The sequence below is a fragment of the Salvelinus alpinus genome, chromosome 14 (assembly GCF_045679555.1).
Source record: "Salvelinus alpinus chromosome 14, SLU_Salpinus.1, whole genome shotgun sequence".
NCBI lineage: Eukaryota > Metazoa > Chordata > Actinopteri > Salmoniformes > Salmonidae > Salvelinus > Salvelinus alpinus.
In genome coordinates, this window is record NC_092099.1 from 41536435 (window position 1) to 41559812 (window position 23378).

The following is a 23378-nucleotide window of genomic DNA, read 5'->3' on the forward strand; positions in this document are numbered from 1 at the left end:
CTCACCCCTCTCCCTTCCCGGTGGACTAATCCTCTCACCCCTCTCCCTTCCCGGTGGACTAGTCCTCTCACCCCTCTCCCTTCCCGGTGGACTAGTCCTCTCACCACTCTCCCTTCCCGGTGGACTAGTCCTCTCACCCCTCTCCCTTCCCGGTGGACTAGTCCAAGGCCCACCACTCCCTGGATGCATCTCCAACGAGGTCCTGCCTTCATTATCACTCTGCAGTTCCCGGCTAGCGCTGCAGTCTTGCAGCTGGGTCACCCCAGAAACAGAGCACCAGGATACCCTCCTGGCCAATTACAGCACTCCTTCAATCCCTCCTAGCTAATAACACCACTCCTTCAATCCCAGTGTGTACACAGTTGAAGTGGATGGATTTAGAGGGTTAAGCCACAAATCTCCACAGTACACACAGCAGAGAGAAGCCACAGCCAGGTCAGACAACACTGAGAGAAGCCAAAGCCAGGTCAGACAACACTGAGAGAAGCCCCAGCCAGGTCAGACAACACTGAGAGAAGCCACAGCCCGGTCAGACAATACATAGAGAAGCCACAGCCAGGTCAGACAACACTGAGAGAAGCCATAGCCAGGTCAGACAACACTGAGAGAAGCCACAGCCCAGTCAGACAACACTGAGAGAAGCCACAGCCCGGTCAGACAACACTGAGAGAAGCCCCAGCCCGGTCAGACAACACTGAGAGAAGCCACAGCCCAGTCAGACAACACTGAGAGAAGCCACAGCCCTGTCAGACAACACTGAGAGAAGCCACAGCCCGGTCAGACAACACTGAGAGAAGGGGAGAGGAGTGGGGCTGGCTGTTGCAGGGAAGAGGAGAGGCGAGGGGCTGTGGCAGGGGAGAGGAGAGGCTGTGGCAGGGGAGAAGAGAGAGTGATAATTATACTGTGTTCCTACAGGACACTTACAAACCTGCATAAAGGAAAGGAAGGGAGAGTTTTAGCCACTTGAAGAGCCATTGTGTACCAAGACAAAAAAAAACTTTACAAAATGTCTCCCTTTCCTCCAGCGTCTCTCTCTGAGCTGAATGGAAGAATAGACTTCAGAAGGGGGTGATGATGTCACCGCCCTGACCTTAGACCCCTGTGCACTGGTCTCCAGTCAGCCTAGACACAAAGACAGGCCAAAATAATGAGACTCACTCTGTTTCCATAGCGACTTAATAGGGGCCGGTTGTAGAAACAGAACAGACCAATCATGACTGAATCCCAAATCCCACCGTATTCCCTTTATAGTGCACGTTAAGCACCTTCCCTTCACAATGTTCAAAAATATTCACCTTCCGGAACTTAACAATCATGAAATGTTCAGAACCTTTTGTGTCCGCCGCGCGGACATGTAGCTATTTAAAGACTGGGCCAAAGAAAATACACTTAGATATTATCAACGAAGCTATTAGCATAAAGCTATTAGCATAACGTGCTAACAGAGCGGTCTTAGAGAGTGACTGGAATGGTTCTGATTGGTGGAGACTGAGGCTATGACTCAAATGGAATGGTTCTGATTGGTGGAGACTGAGGCTATGACTCAAACGGAATGGTTCTGATTGGTGGAGACTGAGGCTATGACTCAAATGGAATGGTTCTGATTGGTGGAGACTGAGGCTATGACTCAAACGGAATGGTTCTGATTGGTGGAGACTGAGGCTATGACTCAAACGGAATGGTTCTGATTGGTGGAGACTGAGGCTATGACCCAAACGGAATGGTTCTGATTGGTGGAGACTGAGGCTATGACTCAAACGGAAGGGTTCTGATTGGTGGAGACTGAGGCTATGAACCAAATGGAATGGTTCTGATTGGTGGAGACTGAGGCTATGACCCAAACGGAATGGTTCTGATTGGTGGAGACTGAGGCTATGACTCAAACGGAAGGGTTCTGATTGGTGGAGACTGAGGCTATGAACCAAATGGAATGGTTCTGATTGGTGGAGACTGAGGCTATGACTCAAACGGAAGGGTTCTGATTGGTGGAGACTGAGGCTATGACTCAAACGGAATGGTTCTGATTGGTGGAGACTGAGGCTATGACCCAAACGGATTTGTTCTGATTGGATGAGACTGAGGCTATGACCCAAACGGAATGGTTCTGATTGGTGGAGACTGAGGCTATGACCCAAACGGAATGGTTCTGATTGGTGGAGACTGAGGCTATGACCCAAACGGAATGGTTCTGATTGGTGGAGACTGAGGCTATGACCCAAACGGAATGGTTCTGATTGGTGGAGACTGAGGCTATGACCCAAACGGAATGGTTCTGATTGGTGGAGACTGAGGCTATGACCCAAACGGAATGGTTCTGATTGGTGGAGACTGAGGCTATGACCCAAACGGAATGGTTCTGATTGGTGGAGACTGAGGCTATGACCCAAACGGAATGGTTCTGATTGGTGGAGACTGAGGCTATGAACAAAGTGGCAGCCTGTTCCATATAACGGGCACTTCTTTTGAACCGGGTCCTATGTGCTCTGGTCCAAAGTGGTGCACTGCAGGGATAGGAGGTTTGTAGCTTTAGTCTGATGAATTCATTACCTCCACTGTCTTAATGAGAGGAAACTGACGAACACTGAATATTCAACAGGAAAACCTCTCTCTCTCTCCCCATCTCTTTTGCTCTCCCTATCGCTCTCCCTATCTCTCTCTCTCCCCATCTCTATCGCTCTCTCTATCGCTCTCCCTATCTCTCTCTCTCCCCATCTCTATCGCTCTCTCTATCGCTCTCTCTCTCTCTCTCTCTCCCCATCTCTTTTGCTCTCCCTATCTCTCTCTCTCTCTCCCCATCTCTATCGCTCTCCCTATCGCTCTCCCTATCTCTCTCTCTCCCCATCTCTATCGCTCTCTCTATCGCTCTCCCTATCTCTCTCTCTCCCCATCTCTATCGCTCTCCCTATCTCTCTCTCTTTCTCTCGATCTCAAGCTCTCTCTCTCTCCCCATCTCTTTTGCTCTCCCTATCTCTCTCTCTTTCTCTCGATCTCAAGCTCTCTCTCTCTCCACGTAGGCACTCATTAGCATTTCTAAACTGGCTCCATGTGACCCACTTATACGTGGAAGATCAGGATCTCTTCACACAACAACTACTGTTACCCACAAGCCTTCCATATAAATACTATTGACCTATTTGAACCCTACTAGGAAAGAAACAGAGGGAAAGCAAAGCTTCTCCGTAGAAACGCTTAGAATCTTCCCATTTATCTGTTTATTTAGAAACAAAATGTAGCCTAAACATTCCAATGTGCTGTAAAGTCACCTTAGATAGAAGCATATGCTAAGTGGCATATATTATTCCGATATTATTCTTTATTTATAGACAGGGAGTAAACAGAGGACGACTAAGCTCCTGTGTGTGTGTGTGTGTGTGTGTGTGTGTGTGTGTGTGTGTGTGTGTGTGTGTGTGTGTGTGTGTGTGTGTGTGTGTGTGTGTGTGTGTGTGTGTGTGTGTGTGTGTGTGTGTGTGTGTGCGTGCGTGCGTGCGTCCGTGCGTGCGTGCGTGCGTGCGTGCGTGCGTGCGTGCGTGCGTGCGTGTGTGTGATAAAGGCTCCACAGTTGATGATAATATAATCACCTTAGGAATACATTCAGAGTTCAAGGAGACCTGACTGTTTATTCCGGCTGCAGCGTGTTGCTTTCTTCATAGTGAAATTCTTCTGTCTGGCGACCCAGCTAAGTAGGTGAAGTTTAAAAAACAGGAATATGACCCTAAAACTCAGATGACCTGTGACCCCAACCCTCTGGGAACACAAGGCTCTCTTCTCCCTGATCACTAATACACAGGGGAATCCTTTTTCATTTTTATTCCCAGCCCCAGTCGCCGCAGAAGGCCTTTTGGTAGACCGTCATTGTAAATAAGAATTTGTTTTCTTAACTGACTTGCCTAGTTTAAATAAACATTAAATAAAAACATGATAACAATGACCTAAAGCTTCCAATAGCTTTGCCATTACCAAGAATTGCACTTTCACCAAACACCGAACACTTAAAATCTCCCATTGCATTGGAATGCAACCCTACCAAACCAGCGAGGCAGACAGACAGACAGACAGCCAGACAGACAGACCCTACCAAACCAGCGAGGCAGACAGACAGACAGACAGACAGACAGCCAGACAGACCCTACCAAACATTCGAGGCAGACAGACAGACAGACAGACAGACAGACAGACAGACAGACAGACAGACAGACAGACAGACAGACAGACAGACAGACAGACAGACAGACAGACAGACAGACAGACAGACAGACAGACAGACAGACCCTACCAAACCAGCGAGGCAGACAGACAGACAGACAGACAGCCAGACAGACAGACAGACAGACCCTAACAAACCAGCGAGGCAGACAGACAGCCAGACAGACCCTACCAACATACCATGTTTCCCATTCATCGAAATGACGGTAATTATTTAATCTCCTGCCTCCATTTGAGATAAGTGAATCAGAAAGAGGAAACAGAAAGCTTTGTTCCTGCCCTAGCCCTCTCAGGGGGGAAGGAATAGGCAAATAATGACAGATGGAATTGTTTTAAGATGTTCATACTATGGATCACTTAGCTATTTTATTTAGAATTTCAGGACCACTTTAATAAGTACACATTTGGCCTTAACTACTATTTCCCAGAGAAACACATTGAATAACACATTTATAAATGGTAATAAAGACAGTCACGAAATAAACCATAAGAAACAAGGTTTTGTTAGTCCTTTGTCTAGGAGATATAAGTAAGATCAGGAAATAGTATTATAATATTTTCTCCCCGATTTCAATCTTGTCTCATCGCTGCAACTCCCCAACGGGCTCGGGAGGCGAAGGTCGTGTCAGGCGTCCACACGTCTTCGGCTTGCAAGCATCCCCCTCTTTCCTCCAAAACATAACGATGGTCATTATGGCCAAACAGTTAAATGTTAGTTCCGTCAGACCAGAGGACATTTCTCCAAAAAGTACAATCTTTGTCCCCATGTGCAGTTGGAAACCGTAGTCTGGCTTTTTTATGGCGGTTTTGGAGCAGTGGCTTATTCCTTGCTGAGCGGCCTTTCAGGTTATGTCGATATAGGACTAGTTTTTACTGTGGATAAAAATACTTTTGTACCCGTTTCCTCCAGCATCTTCACAAGGTCCTTTGATGTTGTTCTGGGATTGATTTGCACTTTTCACACCAAAGTACGTTAATCTCCAAAAGACAGAATGCATCTCCTTCCTGAGTGGTATGACGGCTGCGTGATCCCATGGTGTTTATGCTTGCGTACATTTGTTTGAACAGATGAACGTGGTACATTCAGGCGTTTAGAAATTGCTCCCAAGGATGAACCAGACTTGTGGAGGTCTACAATTATTTTTCTGAGGTCTTGGTTTATTTCTTTTGATTTTTCCATGATGTAAAGCAAAGAGGCACTGCGTTTGAAGGTAGGCCTTGACATACATCCACAGGTACACCTCCAATTGATTCAAATTATGTAAATTTGCCTATCAGAAGATTCTAAAACCATGACCTCATTTTCTGGAATTTTCCAAGCTGTTTAAAGGCACAGTTAACTTAGTGTATGTAAACTTCTGACCTACTGGAATTGTGATACAGTGAATTAAAAGTGAAATAATCTGTCTGTAAACAATTGTTGGAAAAATTACTTGTGTCATGCACAAAGTAGATGTCCTAACCGACTTGCCAAAACTATAGTTTGTTAACTAGACATTTGTGGAGTGGTTGAAAAACATGGTTTAATGAGTCCAACCTAAGTGTATGTAAACTTCCTACTTCAACTGTATATAAAGATAACTTTATTCCATTACTCAACAATATGAAAGCAGATATAATTAAATGGAACAATCGTCCCATTATCTTAAACGCAGAATAAAGCTCTTCTGAATGGCATGGCTATCAACATTTTTTGTATTTATTTTCGGTAATACCAATTAACCCCTCGAAGACATTCTTTACAAAAGTATACTTGGTCAAAACAGACTTTTATATGGGCCAATAGAATTAATCGAATAATAAGAGAAATTTTACATCATTCCTAAATCTAAGGGGGGTTTTAATCTTCCTAAATCTAAGGGTGGTTTTAATCTTCCAGACTTGGAGTTGTATCAACTCACTACCCAAGACTTTTACTTGCAACATATAGTTAAATGCATTAAAGAGGAACAATGGGAACATACTAAAAACGTGCATGCTCATCCCTAGAATATTTTTTACGTGTCAATTTTCATAAAGCAAAGAAAATGTATAACTTTAGAGTTAAGGAACACCATTGCAATATGAAAGAAAATTAAAAACATTCTACAATAACCAATATCATTTATTAAAAAATATAACGTTATAGAACAATCCTTGAATAGATTTTCAGAAGTCACTGATAAATTGGTAAACATGGACAACTAAAAGGCCTGGAAACTGTTTGTGGCTTGGGAAAGAGAAAATACATTTATTTTCATGACTGAATTAAAAAGTAATTTTAGACTGTCCAATGTAGATCGTTTCAAATACATGTAACTTTTAAGTTACATATCACAAAATATCAAGTATCATTTTTTTTGGACAACCTTGAGAGAATGTATATTATGAATTAATATAAAAATTATTAAATTATTTAAAAAAAATAATAATAATAATATTTGAGTCAGAAAAGGATGTTGATATGATAATAAAGTAATAATAATAATAATGTAATAAAACAAAACCTTGCAGAGATCATATCCAACTGACAATCTCTTAGAAAAAAAATATAAACTATTGGAAACAAAATTTTAAAGGAACTGATGTTGGTAGAAGACTGAAATATAAAAAAAAAAATATTTGACATGGAAACACCATATTTTCAGCAAGTTAAAAAAATAAATAATATGTAGATGAATTATCAAATTATGAAAAATATTAATAACATTCCACCCGTGAGGCCACTAGGGGGCGCTGTGGTCATTGACTGCAGGAAACGGCTACGAAAATGGAAAAATGGAATGATTTATTATTTAAATATTGAAAGTGTGATCGAGATGACCTGAAACTGGACCTTTTAGTTTAAGTGGCAAATTATAATACAGGCACTAGGCATGTGAGTGGCATGTGGGTCAAATCAAATCAAATCAAATCAAATTTATTAGTCACATACACATGGTTAGCAGATGTTAATGCGAGTGTAGCGAAATGCTTGTGCTTCTAGTTCCGACAATGCAGTAATAACCAACAGTAATCTAACCTAACAATTCCACACTACTACCTTACACACACACACAAGTGTAAAGGGATAAAGAATATGTACATAAAGATATATGAATGAGTGGTGGTACAGAACGGCATGGCAGATGCAGTAGATGGTATAGAGTACGGTATATACGTATGAGATGAGTACTGTAGGGTATGTAAACATAAAGTGGCATAGTTTAAAGTGGCTAGTGGTACATGTATTGCATAAAGATGGCAAGATGCAGTAGATGATATAGAGTACAGTATATATACATATGAGATGGGTAATGTAGGGTATGTAAACATTGTAATAAGTGGCATTGCTTAAAGTGGCTAGTGGTACATTTTTACATAATTTCCATCAATTCCCATTTTTAAAGTGGCTGGAGTTGTGGCATGTGAGTGGCGTGTGGGTGGCATGTGGGTGGCATGTGGGTGGCATGTGAGTGGCATGTAGGTGGCATGTGAGTGGCATGTAGGTGGCATGTGGGTGGCATGTGAGTGGCATGTGAGTGGCATGTGGGTGGCATGTGGGTGGCATGTGAGTGGCATGTGAGTGGCATGTGGGTGGCATGTGGGTGGCATGTGAGTGGCATGTGAGTGGCATGTGAGTGGCATGTAGGTGGCGTGTGAGTGGCATGTGAGTGGCATGTGAGTGGCATGTAGGTGGCATGTGGGTGGCATGTGAGTGGCATGTGAGTGGCATGTGGGTGGCATGTGGGTGGCATGTGAGTGGCATGTGAGTGGCATGTGAGTGGCATGTAGGTGGCGTGTGAGTGGCATGTGGGTGGCATGTGGGTGGCATGTGGGTGGCATGTGAGTGGCATGTAGGTGGCGTGTGAGTGGCATGTGGGTGGCGTGTGAGTGGCATGTGAGTGGCATGTGAGTGGCATGTGGGTGGCGTGTGAGTGGCATGTGGGTGGCATGTGGGTGGCGTGTGGGTGGCATGTGGGTGGCGTGTGAGTGGCATGTGGGTGGTATGTGAGTGGCGTGTGGGTGGCGTGTGAGTGGCATGTGAGTGGCATGTAGGTGGCATGTGGGTGGCATGTGAGTGGCATGTGAGTGGCATGTGGGTGGCATGTGGGTGGCATGTGAGTGGCATGTGAGTGGCATGTGGGTGGCATGTGGGTGGCGTGTGAGTGGCATGTGGGTGGTATGTGAGTGGCGTGTGGGTGGCGTGTGAGTGGCGTGTGGGTGGCATGTGAGTGGCATGTGAGTGGCATGTGGGTGGCATGTGGGTGGCATGTGAGTGGCATGTGAGTGGCATGTGAGTGGCATGTAGGTGGCATGTGAGTGGCATGTGAGTGGCATGTGAGTGGCATGTAGGTGGCGTGTGAGTGGCATGTGGGTGGCATGTGGGTGGCATGTGGGTGGCATGTGAGTGGCATGTAGGTGGCATGTGAGTGGCATGTGAGTGGCATGTGAGTGGCATGTAGGTGGCGTGTGAGTGGCATGTGGGTGGCATGTGGGTGGCATGTGGGTGGCATGTGGGAGGCATGTGAGTGGCATGTGGGTGGCATGTGGGTGGCATGTGGGTGTAAGCAGGTCTGGGCAAAGGAGAGGTAGTTGTTTGTCTGTAAGTTGTTGTTTGTATTGAGGAACATTTTTGAAAAAAAAGTACAAATAAATAATTAAAAAATCTAATCAAAAGAAAGAAAACAAATACTAGAAAAAACAAAAGAATGTATGAAGAGTCCTTAAGAAAGAGGAAGCCTAATTAGTGTGTATGTGCATAGAGCACACAAGAACCAGGGCTTATATGACGGCTGTGAGACAAACCCTTCAGAAGTAGGCGAGAGCCAGCCCAGAGCCAGGCCAGAGCCAGGCCGGAACCAGGCTAGAGCCAGGCTAGAGCCAGAGCCGGGCTAGAGCCAGGCCACAGCCAGGCCGGAACCAGGCTAGAGCCAGGCTAGAGCCAGGCCAGAGCCAGGCTAGAGCCAGGCCACAGCCGGGCCGGAACCAGGCCAGAGCCAGGCCACAGCCAGGCCAGAGCCAGGCCAGAGCCAGGCCAGAGCCAGGCCACAGCCAGGCCAGAGCCAGGCCACAGCCAGGCCAGAGCCAGGCCAGAGCCAGAGCCGGGCCAGAACCAGGCCACAGCCAGATTTTAAGACAGAACATATTTTCTGTATGAGATTCGAAGATATAAATCACAGCTTTTACAACATGTCATACAATAATAACTTAGAAAACATGCTGTAAATAAATCTTATCTAATCAATTTAATACATTCAATAAAGTGTTAGTTACAGACCAAAGACAATGGTGTTATTTATTTACTATACCCTTCTAAATGTGTCCCAAATGATCCTCTATATAGTACACTACTGTTGACCAGGACTCATAGGGTTCTGATCAAAAGGAGTGCACTATATAGGGAATAGGGTGCCAGGCCTGGTTAAAAGTAGTGCACTATATAGGGAATAGGGTGCCAGCCCTGGTTAAAAGTAGTGCACTATATAGGGAATAGGGTGCCCATTTGGGATTCGCACCTAGACTGGTGAGGAGGAATGCCCTCGGGACAGAGAGAGAAACAACAGAGAGTCTATTGGTAGGCTAAACTCTGACCTAGATAAAGCTCTCAACGCATGGAGCTCAGCCATCATACAGGCTTCCAGAGGTTCTGAAGGCACTCTCTGTGTGCCTTATTCACGCATTGGCTCGTATTAATAACGAACCCAATCAGTGTTCTGAACTCTGAGAGGTGCCCTGGGAAGACAGATGTGGGTGATGTTACGCAAATACTAATGTCTTAATATGTCCAATACTGTACGCTAACATCAATCCCCGTCACACATGGTGCTACAGATTCATTTATCAGAAAGGTTTACAGCTCGTGAATATCCAGTCTCATTGACACTCAGGAATAGAGCCCAGAACATAGCCGAACCTCTTTGTTGTACAAACCTCAACTCCTCTCTTCTCTAAAGGCAGATGAAACAGCATCATTAACAGCATTATTGATGTTCATGTCCTGCTCTCCTCTCATCAGAGACAGGAGGGAGGGACAGGTAAAAATGCATTCCTCCCTTAGATCAAAGCCTGGAAGCAGTCCCAGTAAAGCCAGACAGACACCGCAGAGGAGACTGACTTGAAATCAGTTTTTAATAAACCCAGAAAGACAAAGCACCACAAAGGAGACTCACATGGAGTTCGTCCTAGAATAGCCATCTCACCAGAGACAGGAGGGAGGGACAGGTAAAGTGCACCTTCACCCATCCCTTAGATCAAAGCCTGGAAACAGTCTTAGTAATCTGGCCTGGAGTCAGTTCCATTAGAGACAGACAGACATAGAACAGAAGAGTAGAGTCAGGAGACTGGTCTGGAGTCATTCCTAGTAAAGCCAGATAGACACAGAAGGCTGACACAGCACAGTAGAGGAGACTGACCTGGAATCAGTATTTAGTGGAACCAGATGGACACAGCAAAGCAGACTGGTCCTCTCCCACACACAACTGATCTCAGACCAGGCAAACTGAGAAACCCTGACGGAGAAGACTGGCCTGGAAACAATTTTAAATAAGCCAGATGGACACAGCACAACAGAGGAGATTGGCCCAGAGCTGATCCTAGGCCAGACCAAATAAGAAACCCTGACGGAGACATTACAAGGAGGACTGACCCAGAGTCTGTTATTGCAAACCCAGCACAGCAGATGTAACTGGTTTTCTCCCACACACAACTGATCCCAGACTGGGTTTTCCACCTAGGCACTGAACCGTACTATACCATACTGGTTAACTTTTCATGGGTTTGGCATCGTAGCAGAGAGAATGTTGCTGTAACGTAACTAGGAAATGAACATCGTCGCAGAGAGAATATTACTGTAACGTAACTAGGAAGTGAACGTCGTCGCAGAGAGAATGTTGCTGCAGCGTAACTAGGAAGTGAATGTCGTCGCAGAGAGAATGTTGCTGAAGCGTAACTAGGAAGTGATTGAGATGAGAGATGTAAATAAGCATAATAAAATGATTAGGCTATATAATGTACCAGTCAACCTCACGCTCCTTTTTGTTTCATTACAATAACGTAACATTGTCATTTAATCATGTGCAATTACGAAGAAATTAAAACAAAGCTTATGGCTACCTCCTGCAAAAACGATGTGCAACCAAGTCAGTGGCCATGACCCGATCAGCTGCTTAGACGACTTGGTGTAACAGTAGCTTCATATCAAACTGACATAGCTAGCTAGCGTTACCTCTTCTGACATAGAGTGCCTTGCAAAAGTATTCACCCCCCCTTGCCGTTTTACCTATTTTGCTACAATACAACCGGTAATTTAAATGAATTTTTATTTGAATGTCATGTAATGGACATACACAAAACAGTCCAAATTGGTGAAGTGAAATGAAAAAAATTACTTGTTTGAAAAAATTCTCAAAAATAAAAACGAAAAGTGGTGCGTGCATATGTAGATCTGGTGCAGCCAATTACCTTCAGAAGTCACATAATTTGTTAAATAAAGTCCACCTGTGTGCAATCTAAGTGTCACATGATCTAAGTATATATGCACCTGTTCTGAAAGGCCCCAGAGTCTGCAACACCACTAAGCAAGAGGCACCACTAAGCAAGGGGCACCATGAAGACCAAGGAGCGCTACAAACAGGTCAGGGACAAAGTTGTGGAGAAGTACAGATCAGGGTTGGGTTATAAAAAATATCCGAAACTTTGAACATCTCACCGAAAACCATTAAATCCATAATTAAAGAATGGAAAGATTATGGCACCACAACAAACCTGCCAAGAGAGGACCGCCCACCAAAACTCACAGACCAGGCAAGGAGGGCATTAATCAGAGAGGCAACAAAGAGACCAAAGATAACCCTGAAGGAGCTGCAAAGCTCCACAGCGGAGATTGGAGTATCTGTCCATAGGACGACTTTCAGCCATACATAGAGCTGGGCTTTACGGAGAGTGGCCAGAAAAAAGTCAGAATTGAAGGGATGATGGATAGCGCTAAACACAGGGAAATTCTTGAGGGAAACCTGGTTCAATCTTCCAGAGATTTGAGACTGGGACGGAGGTTCACCTTCCAGCAGGACAATGACCCTAAGCATACTGTTAAAGCAACACTCTGAGTGGTTTAAGGTGAAACATTTAAATGTCTTGGAATGGCTTAGTCAAAGCCCAGACCTCAATCCAATTGAGAATCTGTGGTATGACTTAAAGATTGCTGTACACCAGCGGAACCCATCCAACTTGAAGGAGCTGGAGCAGTTTTGCCTTGAAAAATGTGCAAATATCTCAGTGGCTAGATGTGCCAAGCTTATAGAGACATACCCCAAGAGACTTGCAGCTGTAATTGTTGCAAAAGGTGCCTCTACAAAGTATTGACTTTGGGGAGGTGAATAGTTATGCATGCTCAATTTTTTTTCCTGGATGGATTTTTCTCAGGTTATTGCCTGCCATACCAATTCTGTTATACTCACAGACATTATTTTAACAGTTCTAGAAACTTTAGAGTGTTTTCTATATGCATATCCAAGCTTCTGGGCCTGAGTAGCAGGCAGTTTACTTTGGGCACGCTTTTCATCCAGACGTGAACATACTGCCCCCTAGCCCGAAGAGGTTTTAACATCACACTATCATATGAATCTATACGTTAACGTCACACTAGCATATGAATCTATAGGTTAATATCATATGGATCTATAGGTTAATATCATACTATCATATGGATCTATAGGTTAACATCACACTGTCATATGGATGTATAGGTTAACATCACATTGAAAGTCCACTTCACTTCCAAACATCTGCCTGCCCACTTCTCTGTTCTCTCTCAGAGAGGCGCTTAAACCTCTCTCTCATTTCTTCCTCTCTCTCCTCTCCCCCCCCTCTGTCTCGCTCTTCTTTTCTCTCTCACAGATCTTCAGACTCACTTTGAGCTCCCTGGAACATGTCATAGGAAGGAAACCACCCAATCAATATGGCTCTCCACTTGATGAGGGGTCATTCAGGAAGTAATTGCGTTGCCGGGTACATTTTCTCTACAGCGGCGGGGAGGGATATAACTGGCCCCTTTCATCTGCCGCCTCTCAACAACTAGAGCAACTCTATAAAGACTGGGCCTAATAGCCCCTAATAGTCCCCATACACGCCCAGCCACTCCGAACACGGCAGCAACACATGGTGGCTTAAAGGAGAGGAAGCTTGATATGTGTTGTTTTTAACCAGACAACAGGAGAGGAAGCTTGATATGTGTTGTGTTTAACCAGACAACAGGAGAGGAAGCTTGATATGTGTTGTTTTTAACCAGACCACAGGAGAGGAAGCTTGATATGTGTTGTGTTTAACCAGACAACAGGAGAGGAAGCTTGATATGTGTTGTTTTTAACCAGACAACAGGAGAGGAAGCTTGATATGTGTTGTGTTTAACCAGACAACAGGAGAGGAAGCTTGATATGTGTTGTGTTTAACCAGACAACAGGAGATGAAGCTCGATATGTGTTGTTTTTAACCAGACAACAGGAGAGGAAGCTTGATATGTGTTGTGTTTAACCAGACAACAGGAGAGGAAGCTTGATATGTGTTGTGTTTAACCAGACAACAGGAGAGGAAGCTTGATATGTGTTGTGTTTTAACCAGACAACAGGAGAGGAAGCTTGATATGTGTTGTGTTTAACCAGACAACAAGAGAGGAAGCTTGATATGTGTTGTGTTTAACCAGACAACAAGAGAGGAAGCTTGATATGTGTTGTGTTTAACCAGACAACAGGAGAGGAAGCTTGATATGTGTTGTGTTTAACCAGACAACAGGAGAGGAAGCTTGATATGTGCTGTTTTTAACCAGTCAACAGGAGAGGAAGCTTGATATGTGTTGTGTTTAACCAGACAACAGGAGAGGAAGCTTGATATGTGTTGTGTTTAACCAGACAACAGGAGAGGAAGCTTGATATGTGTTGTTTTTAACCAGACAACAGGAGAGGAAGCTTGATATGTGTTGTTTCTAACCAGACAACAGGAGAGGAAGCTTGATATGTGTTGTGTTTAACCAGAAAACAAGAGAGGATGCTTGATATGTGTTGTGTTTAACCAGACAACAGGAGAGGAAGCTTGATATGTGTTGTGTTTAACCAGAAAACAAGAGAGGATGCTTGATATGTGTTGTGTTTAACCAGACAACAGGAGAGGAAGCTTGATATGTGTTGTGTTTAACCAGACAACAGGAGAGGAAGCTTGATATGTGTTGTGTTTAACCAGACAACAGGAGATGAAGCTCGATATGTGTTGTTTTTAACCAGACAACAGGAGAGGAAGCTTGATATGTGTTGTGTTTAACCAGACAACAGGAGAGGAAGCTTGATATGTGTTGTGTTTAACCAGACAACAGGAGAGGAAGCTTGATATGTGTTGTGTTTTAACCAGACAACAGGAGAGGAAGCTTGATATGTGTTGTGTTTAACCAGACAACAAGAGAGGAAGCTTGATATGTGTTGTGTTTAACCAGACAACAAGAGAGGAAGCTTGATATGTGTTGTGTTTAACCAGACAACAGGAGAGGAAGCTTGATATGTGTTGTGTTTTAACCAGACAACAGGAGAGGAAGCTTGATATGTGTTGTGTTTAACCAGACAACAAGAGAGGAAGCTTGATATGTGTTGTGTTTAACCAGACAACAAGAGAGGAAGCTTGATATGTGTTGTGTTTAACCAGACAACAGGAGAGGAAGCTTGATATGTGTTGTTTTTAACCAGACAACAGGAGAGGAAGCTTGATATGTGTTACACCTATTCATTCAAGGGTTTTTCTTTATTGTGTAATATTTTCTACATTGTAGAATAATAGTGAAGACATCAAAACTACGAAATACACATATGGAACCATGTAGTAACCAGAAAAGTGTTAAACAAAACAAAATACATTATATTTTGTATTTGCAATTTTTCAAATAGCCCTCCTTTGCATTGATGACAGCTTTGCACACTCTTGGCATTCTCTTGACCAGCTTCACCTGGAATGCTTTTCCAAAAGTCTTGAAGGAGTTCCAACATATGCTGAGCACTTGTTGACTGCTTTTCCTTCACTCTGCGGTCCAACTCATCCTAGAACCATTTCCATTTGTTTGACGTCAGGTGATTGTGGAGGCCAGGTCATCTGATGCAGCACTCCATCACTCTCCTTAGTCGAAAAGCCCTTACACAGCCTGGAGGTGTGTTGCGTCATTGTCCTGTTGAAAAACAAATTATAGTCCCACTAAACGCAAACCAGATGGGATGGCATATCACTGCAGAATGCTGTGGTAGCCATGCTGGTTAAGTGTGCCTTGAATTCTAAATAAATCACTGACAATGTCACCAGCAAAGCACCCCTACATCATCACACCTCCTCCTCCATGCTTCACGGTGGGAACCACACATGCAGAGATCATCTGTTCACTTATTCTGCGTATCACAAAGACAGGCAGTTGGATTCAAATTTGGACTCCTCAGACCAAAGGACAGATTTCCACCGGTCTAATGCCCATTGGTCGTGTTTCTTGGCCCAAGCAAGACTCTTCTTATTATTGGTGTCCTTAAGTAGTGGTTTCCTTGCAGCAATTACACTATGAAGGCCTGATTCGACCAATTCGACCATGAAGGCCTAGCTAGACAATCTGGAACCTCTCTTCAAAAATGATCCGTCGCAATTGTTGCAACCCTTATTACTAGCCTGTTCAAACTCTCTTTCTTATCGTCTGAGATCCCTAAAGATTGGAAATCTGCCGCGGTCATCCCCCTCTTCAAAGGGGGAGACACTCTAGACCCAAACTGTTACAGACCTATATCTATCCTACCCTGCCATTCTAAAGTCTTCGAAAGCCAGGATAACAAACAGATCACCGACCATTTCGAATCCCACCGTACCTTCTCCGCTATGCAATCTGGGGTCCGAGCTGGGCATGGGTGCACCTCAGCCACACTCAAGGTCCTAAACGATATCATAATGTCCATTGATAAAATACATTACTGTGCAGCGGTCTTCATTGACCTGGCCAAGGCTTTCGACTCTGTCAATCAATGCATTATTATCAGCAGACTCAACAGCCTTGGTTTCTAAAATGACTGCCTCGCCTGGTTCACCAACTACTTCTCAGATAGAGTTCAGTGTGTCAAATATGAGGGCCTGTTGTCCGGACCTCTAGCAGTCTATGGGGGTGCCACAGGGTTCAACTCGCGGGCCGACTCTTTTCTCTGTATACATCAATGATGTCATTCTTGCTGCTGGTGATTCTCTGATCCACCTCTACGCAGATGACACCATGCTGTATACTTCTGGCCCTTCTTTGGACACTGTGTTAACTTCGTGTGGATAGGAGGCAGCCTTTTCACGTTTGGATGAAAAGCGTGCCCAGAGTAAACCTGCCTCCTACTCAGTCCCAGATGCTAATATATGCATAGTATTATTATTATTTGATAGAAAACACTCTGAAGTTGCTAAAACTGTTTGTATTACAAAAGTAGTTTGAAATGTTTGGACAAAGCTTACAGGTAACTTTTGAGATATTTTGTAGTCACGTTGTGCAAGTTGGAACCGGTGTTTTTCTGGATCAAACGCGCCAAATAAATATAAATGTTGGATATACGTATATCGATGGAATTAATCCAACAAAAGGGCCATTTGTGATGTTTATGGGACATATTGGAGTGCCAACAGAAGAAGCTCGTCAAAGGTAAGGCATGAATTATATCTTTATTTCTGCGTTTTGTGTCGCGCCGGGAGGGTTGAAATATGATGGTCTGTGATTGTTAGCTGGGGTGCTATCCTCAGATAATAGCATTGTTTGCTTTCGCCGTAAAGCATTTTTTAAATCTGACACGTAGCGTTAATTTGGTATATTGAATGTGTGATTTCATGAAAGTTTAGTTTTTATAGTAATTTATTTGAATTTGGCGCTCTGCATTTTCACTGGATGTTGGCAAGGTGGGACGCTACTGTCCCACATATCCCAGAGAGGTTAACAACCCTCCAGACAAGCTTCAATGCCATACAACTCTCCTTCCGTGGACTCCAACTGCTCTTAAATGCAAGTAAAACTAAATGCATGCTCTTCAACCGATCGCTGCCCGCACCTGCCTGCCCGTCCATCATCACTACTCTGGACGGTTCTGACTTAGAATATGTGGACAACTACAAATACCTAGGTGTCTGGTTAGACTGTAAACTCACTTTCCAGACTCACATTAAGCATCTCCAATCCATTAAATCTAGAATCGGCTTCCTATTTTGCAACAAAGCATCCTTCACTCATGCTGCCAAACATACCCTCGTAAAACTGACGATCCTACCGATCCTCGACTTCGGCGATGCCATTTACAAAATAGCCTCCAACACTCTACTCATCAAATTGGATGCAAATATGGCCTATTTATTGCCTTACCTCTCTTATCCTACCTCATTTGCACATACTGTATATAGATTTTTCTACGGTATTATTGATTGTATGTTTGTTTACTCCATGTGTAACTCTGTGTTGTTGTTTGTGTCACACTGCTTTGCTTTATCTTGGTCAGGTCGCAGTTGTAAATGAGAACTTCTTCTCAACTGACCTACATGGTTAAATAAAGGCGACAAAAAATAAATGAAATTCACTCAGTCTCCTCTGAATAGTTGATGTTGAGATGTGTCTGTTACTTGAACTCTGTGAAGCATTTATTTGGGCTGCAATCTGAGGTGCAGTTAACTCTAATGAACTTATCCTCTGCAGCAGAGGTAACTCTGAGTCTTCTTTTTCTGTGGCGGTCCTCATGAGAGTCAGTTTCATCATAGCGCTTGATGGTTTTTGCGACTGCACTTGAAGAAACTTTCAATGTACTTACCATTTTCCAGATTGACTGACCTTCATGTCTTAAAGTAATGATGGACTGTCGTTTCTCTTTGCTTATTTGAGCTGTTCTTGCCATAATACGGATTTGGTCTTTTAGCAAGTAGGGTTGTCTTCTGTATACCCCCCCTACCTTGTCACAACACAACTGATTGGCTCTAACGCATTAAAAAGGAAAGAAATTCCACAAATTAACTTTTAACATGGCACACCTGTTAATTGAAATGCATTGCAGGTGACTACCTCATGAAGCTAGTTGAGAGAATGCCAAGAGTGTGCAAAGCTGTCATCGAGGAAAAGGGTGGCTACTTTGAAGAATGTAAAATATAAAAAAGATTTTGATTTGTTTTACACTTTTTTGGTTACTAAATCATTCCATATCTGTTATTTCATAATTGTGATGTCTTCACTATTATTCAACAATGTAGAAAATAGTAAATAAAAAAAATTAAATAGAGTGGTTATATTGAGAGTCAAGTTATATAGATAGCTAGGTTATGGGTGTTGAGGAGGTATTCTTCCCTGTTATGGATGTTGATTGCGTAACATGAGGTCTATTCACATGTCAGTTTCCATGGACACACACAAATCAACCAGTGGAGCCAGGATGGAGGTTGTGATAGCAGTTGCAATATTACATCTGTCCAAAGCAGGCAACTGAGACACCATCATGGTGCTGTAGAGTACAGCCAGATGAAGTGGTGGTGCTGGTAACAGTGTTACATCTGTACCATGGAGGCACCAGGATGGACGCCCCACAGCTCCCCAGCAGTAGCACTGTTACATCAGTCCCAGGCAGGAAACTGAGACACCATATAGAGCCATGATGGACGCCCCCACAGCTCCACAGCAGTATCACTGTTACATCAGTCCCAGGCAGGAAACTGAGACACCATATAGAGCATATAGAGCCATGATGGACGCCCCCACAGCTCCACAGCAGTAGCACTATTACATCAGTCCCAGGCAGGAAACTGAGACACCATATAGAGCCATGATGGATCAGCCCCACAGCTCCACTGTGAAAACAACACGGATGAAGAGGCTGCATGAATACGTTAGCAGGTAATTTTTTTTAACACCCTCATTGATGGATGATTACTGATCGCACCTCGTCAAATATCCTGCTAATTATGCATTTCCACACTGTCTGACTGTCCTGGGTGTCAGAGATGTATCTTACTGTATAGGGGCTGTAGGAGGATAAGTGTCTGTGCATTAAAATTATATAGAAGTTTTCAAATTAAAGAATCAACACTTCAGCTTGAAAACACCACAAATACATTAAATCTAAACATTTCTCATTAAATCCATTCAATATTAAAAAGTCCTGAACCGCCCTCGAGGAACTGGAGGGTGCAGGGTTTTCCAAAAAGGCATTAAAACTGAATCAGATTTTACATACTAGAGGATCCTCCAGAGTTAAGGATTTAACTAGATCAGTAGGTACTAGAGGATTTAACTAGATCAGTAGGTACTAGAGGATCCTCCAGAGTAAAGGATTTAACTAGATCAGTAGGTACTAGAGGATTTAACTAGATCAGTAGGTACTAGAGGATCCTCCAGAGTTAAGGATTTAACTAGATCAGTAGGTACTAGAGGATTTAACTAGATCAGTAGGTACTAGAGGATCCTCCAGAGTTAAGGATTTATCTAGATCAGTAGGTACTAGAGGATCCTCCAGAGTTAAGGATTTAACTAGATCAGTAGGTACTAGAGGATTTAACTAGATCAGTAGGTAGTAGAGGATCCTCCAGAGTTAAGGATTTATCTAGATCAGTAGGTACTAGAGGATCCTCCAGAGTTAAGGATTTAACTAGATCAGTAGGTAGTAGAGGATCCTCCAGAGTTAAGGATTTATCTAGATCAGTAGGTACTAGAGGATCCTCCAGAGTTAAGGATTTAACTAGATCAGTAGGTACTAGAGGATCCTCCAGAGTTAAGGATTTATCTAGATCACTAGGTACTAGAGGATCCTCCAGAGTTAAGGATTTAACTAGATCAGTAGGTACTAGAGGATCCTCCAGAGTTAAGGATTTATCTAGATCACTAGGTACTAGAGGATCCTCCAGAGTTAAGGATTTAACTAGATCAGTAGGTACTAGAGGATCCTCCAGAGTTAAGGATTTAACTAGATCAGTAGGTACTAGAGGATCCTCCAGAGTTAAGGATTTATCTAGATCACTAGGTACTAGAGGATCCTCCAGAGTTAAGGATTTATCTAGATCAGTCGGTACTAGAGGATCCTCCAGAGTTAAGGATTTAACTAGATCAGTAGGTACTAGAGGATACTCCAGAGTTAAGGATTTAACTAGATCAGTAGGTACTAGAGGATCCTCCAGAGTTAAGGATTTAACTAGATCAGTAGGTAGTAGAGGATCCTCCAGAGTTAAGGATTTATCTAGATCAGTAGGTACTAGAGGATACTCCAGAGTTAAGGATTTAACTAGATCAGTAGGTACTAGAGGATACTCCAGAGTTAAGGATTTAACTAGATCAGTAGGTACTAGAGGAACCTCCAGAGTTAAGGATTTAACTAGATCAGTAGGTACTAGAGGATCCTCCAGAGTTAAGGATTTAACTAGATCAGTAGGTACTAGAGGATCCTCCAGAGTTAAGGATTTATCTAGATCAGTCGGTACTAGGATCCTCCAGAGTTAAGGATTTATCTAGATCACTAGGTACTAGAGGATCCTCCAGAGTTAAGGATTTAACTAGATCAGTAGGTACTAGAGGATCCTCCAGAGTTAAGGATTTAACTAGATCAGTAGGTACTAGAGGATCCTCCAGAGTTAAGGATTTATCTAGATCAGTAGGTACTAGAGGATCCTCCAGAGTTAAGGATTTAACTAGATCAGTAGGTACTAGAGGATCCTCCAGAGTTAAGGATTTATCTAGATCAGTAGGTACTAGAGGATCCTCCAGAGTTAAGGATTTAACTAGATCAGTAGGTACTAGACGATCCTCCAGAGTTAAGGATTTAACTAGATCAGTCGGTACTAGGATCCTCCAGAGTTAAGGATTTATCTAGATCACTACGTACTAGAGGATCCTCCAGAGTTAAGGATTTATCTAGATCACTAGGTACTAGAGGATCCTCCAGAGTTAAGGATTTAACTAGATCAGTAGGTACTAGAGGATCCTCCAGAGTTAAGGATTTAACTAGATCAGTAGGTACTAGAGGATCCTCCAGAGTTAAGGATTTATCTAGATCAGTCGGTACTAGGATCCTCCAGAGTTAAGGATTTATCTAGATCACTAGGTACTAGAGGATCCTCCAGAGTTAAGGATTTAACTAGATCAGTAGGTACTAGAGGATCCTCCAGAGTTAAGGATTTAACTAGATCAGTAGGTACTAGAGGATCCTCCAGAGTTAAGGATTTATCTAGATCAGTAGGTACTAGAGGATCCTCCAGAGTTAAGGATTTAACTAGATCAGTAGGTACTAGAGGATCCTCCAGAGTTAAGGATTTATCTAGATCAGTAGGTACTAGAGGATCCTCCAGAGTTAAGGATTTAACTAGATCAGTAGGTACTAGACGATCCTCCAGAGTTAAGGATTTAACTAGATCAGTCGGTACTAGGATCCTCCAGAGTTAAGGATTTATCTAGATCACTACGTACTAGAGGATCCTCCAGAGTTAAGGATTTATCTAGATCACTAGGTACTAGAGGATCCTCCAGAGTTAAGGATTTAACTAGATCAGTAGGTACTAGAGGATCCTCCAGAGTTAAAGATTTATCTAGATCAGTAGGTACTAGAGGATCCTCCAGAGTTAAGGATTTAACTAGATCAGTAGGTACTAGAGGATCCTCCAGAGTTAAGGATTTATCTAGATCAGTAGGTACTAGAGGATCCTCCAGAGTTAAGGATTTATCTAGATCACTAGGTACTAGAGGATCCTCCAGAGTTAAGGATTTATCTAGATCAGTAGGTACTAGAGGATCCTCCAGAGTTAAGGATTTATCTAGATCAGTAGGTACTAGAGGATCCTCCAGAGTTAAGGATTTAACTAGATCAGTCGGTACTAGAGGATCCTCCAGAGTTAAGGATTTAACTAGATCAGTAGGTACTAGAGGATCCTCCAGAGTTAAGGATTTAACTAGATCAGTAGGTACTAGAGGATCCTCCAGAGTTAAGGATTTATCTAGATCAGTCGGTACTAGGATCCTCCAGAGTTAAGGATTTATCTAGATCACTAGGTACTAGAGGATCCTCCAGAGTTAAGGATTTAACTAGATCAGTAGGTACTAGAGGATCCTCCAGAGTTAAGGATTTAACTAGATCAGTAGGTACTAGAGGATCCTCCAGAGTTAAGGATTTATCTAGATCAGTAGGTACTAGAGGATCCTCCAGAGTTAAGGATTTAACTAGATCAGTAGGTACTAGAGGATCCTCCAGAGTTAAGGATTTATCTAGATCAGTAGGTACTAGAGGATCCTCCAGAGTTAAGGATTTAACTAGATCAGTAGGTACTAGACGATCCTCCAGAGTTAAGGATTTAACTAGATCAGTCGGTACTAGGATCCTCCAGAGTTAAGGATTTATCTAGATCACTACGTACTAGAGGATCCTCCAGAGTTAAGGATTTATCTAGATCACTAGGTACTAGAGGATCCTCCAGAGTTAAGGATTTAACTAGATCAGTAGGTACTAGAGGATCCTCCAGAGTTAAGGATTTAACTAGATCAGTAGGTACTAGAGGATCCTCCAGAGTTAAGGATTTATCTAGATCAGTCGGTACTAGGATCCTCCAGAGTTAAGGATTTATCTAGATCACTAGGTACTAGAGGATCCTCCAGAGTTAAGGATTTAACTAGATCAGTAGGTACTAGAGGATCCTCCAGAGTTAAGGATTTAACTAGATCAGTAGGTACTAGAGGATCCTCCAGAGTTAAGGATTTATCTAGATCAGTAGGTACTAGAGGATCCTCCAGAGTTAAGGATTTAACTAGATCAGTAGGTACTAGAGGATCCTCCAGAGTTAAGGATTTATCTAGATCAGTAGGTACTAGAGGATCCTCCAGAGTTAAGGATTTAACTAGATCAGTAGGTACTAGACGATCCTCCAGAGTTAAGGATTTAACTAGATCAGTCGGTACTAGGATCCTCCAGAGTTAAGGATTTATCTAGATCACTACGTACTAGAGGATCCTCCAGAGTTAAGGATTTATCTAGATCACTAGGTACTAGAGGATCCTCCAGAGTTAAGGATTTAACTAGATCAGTAGGTACTAGAGGATCCTCCAGAGTTAAGGATTTATCTAGATCAGTAGGTACTAGAGGATCCTCCAGAGTTAAGGATTTAACTAGATCAGTAGGTACTAGAGGATCCTCCAGAGTTAAGGATCTAGATCAGTAGGTACTAGAGGATCCTCCAGA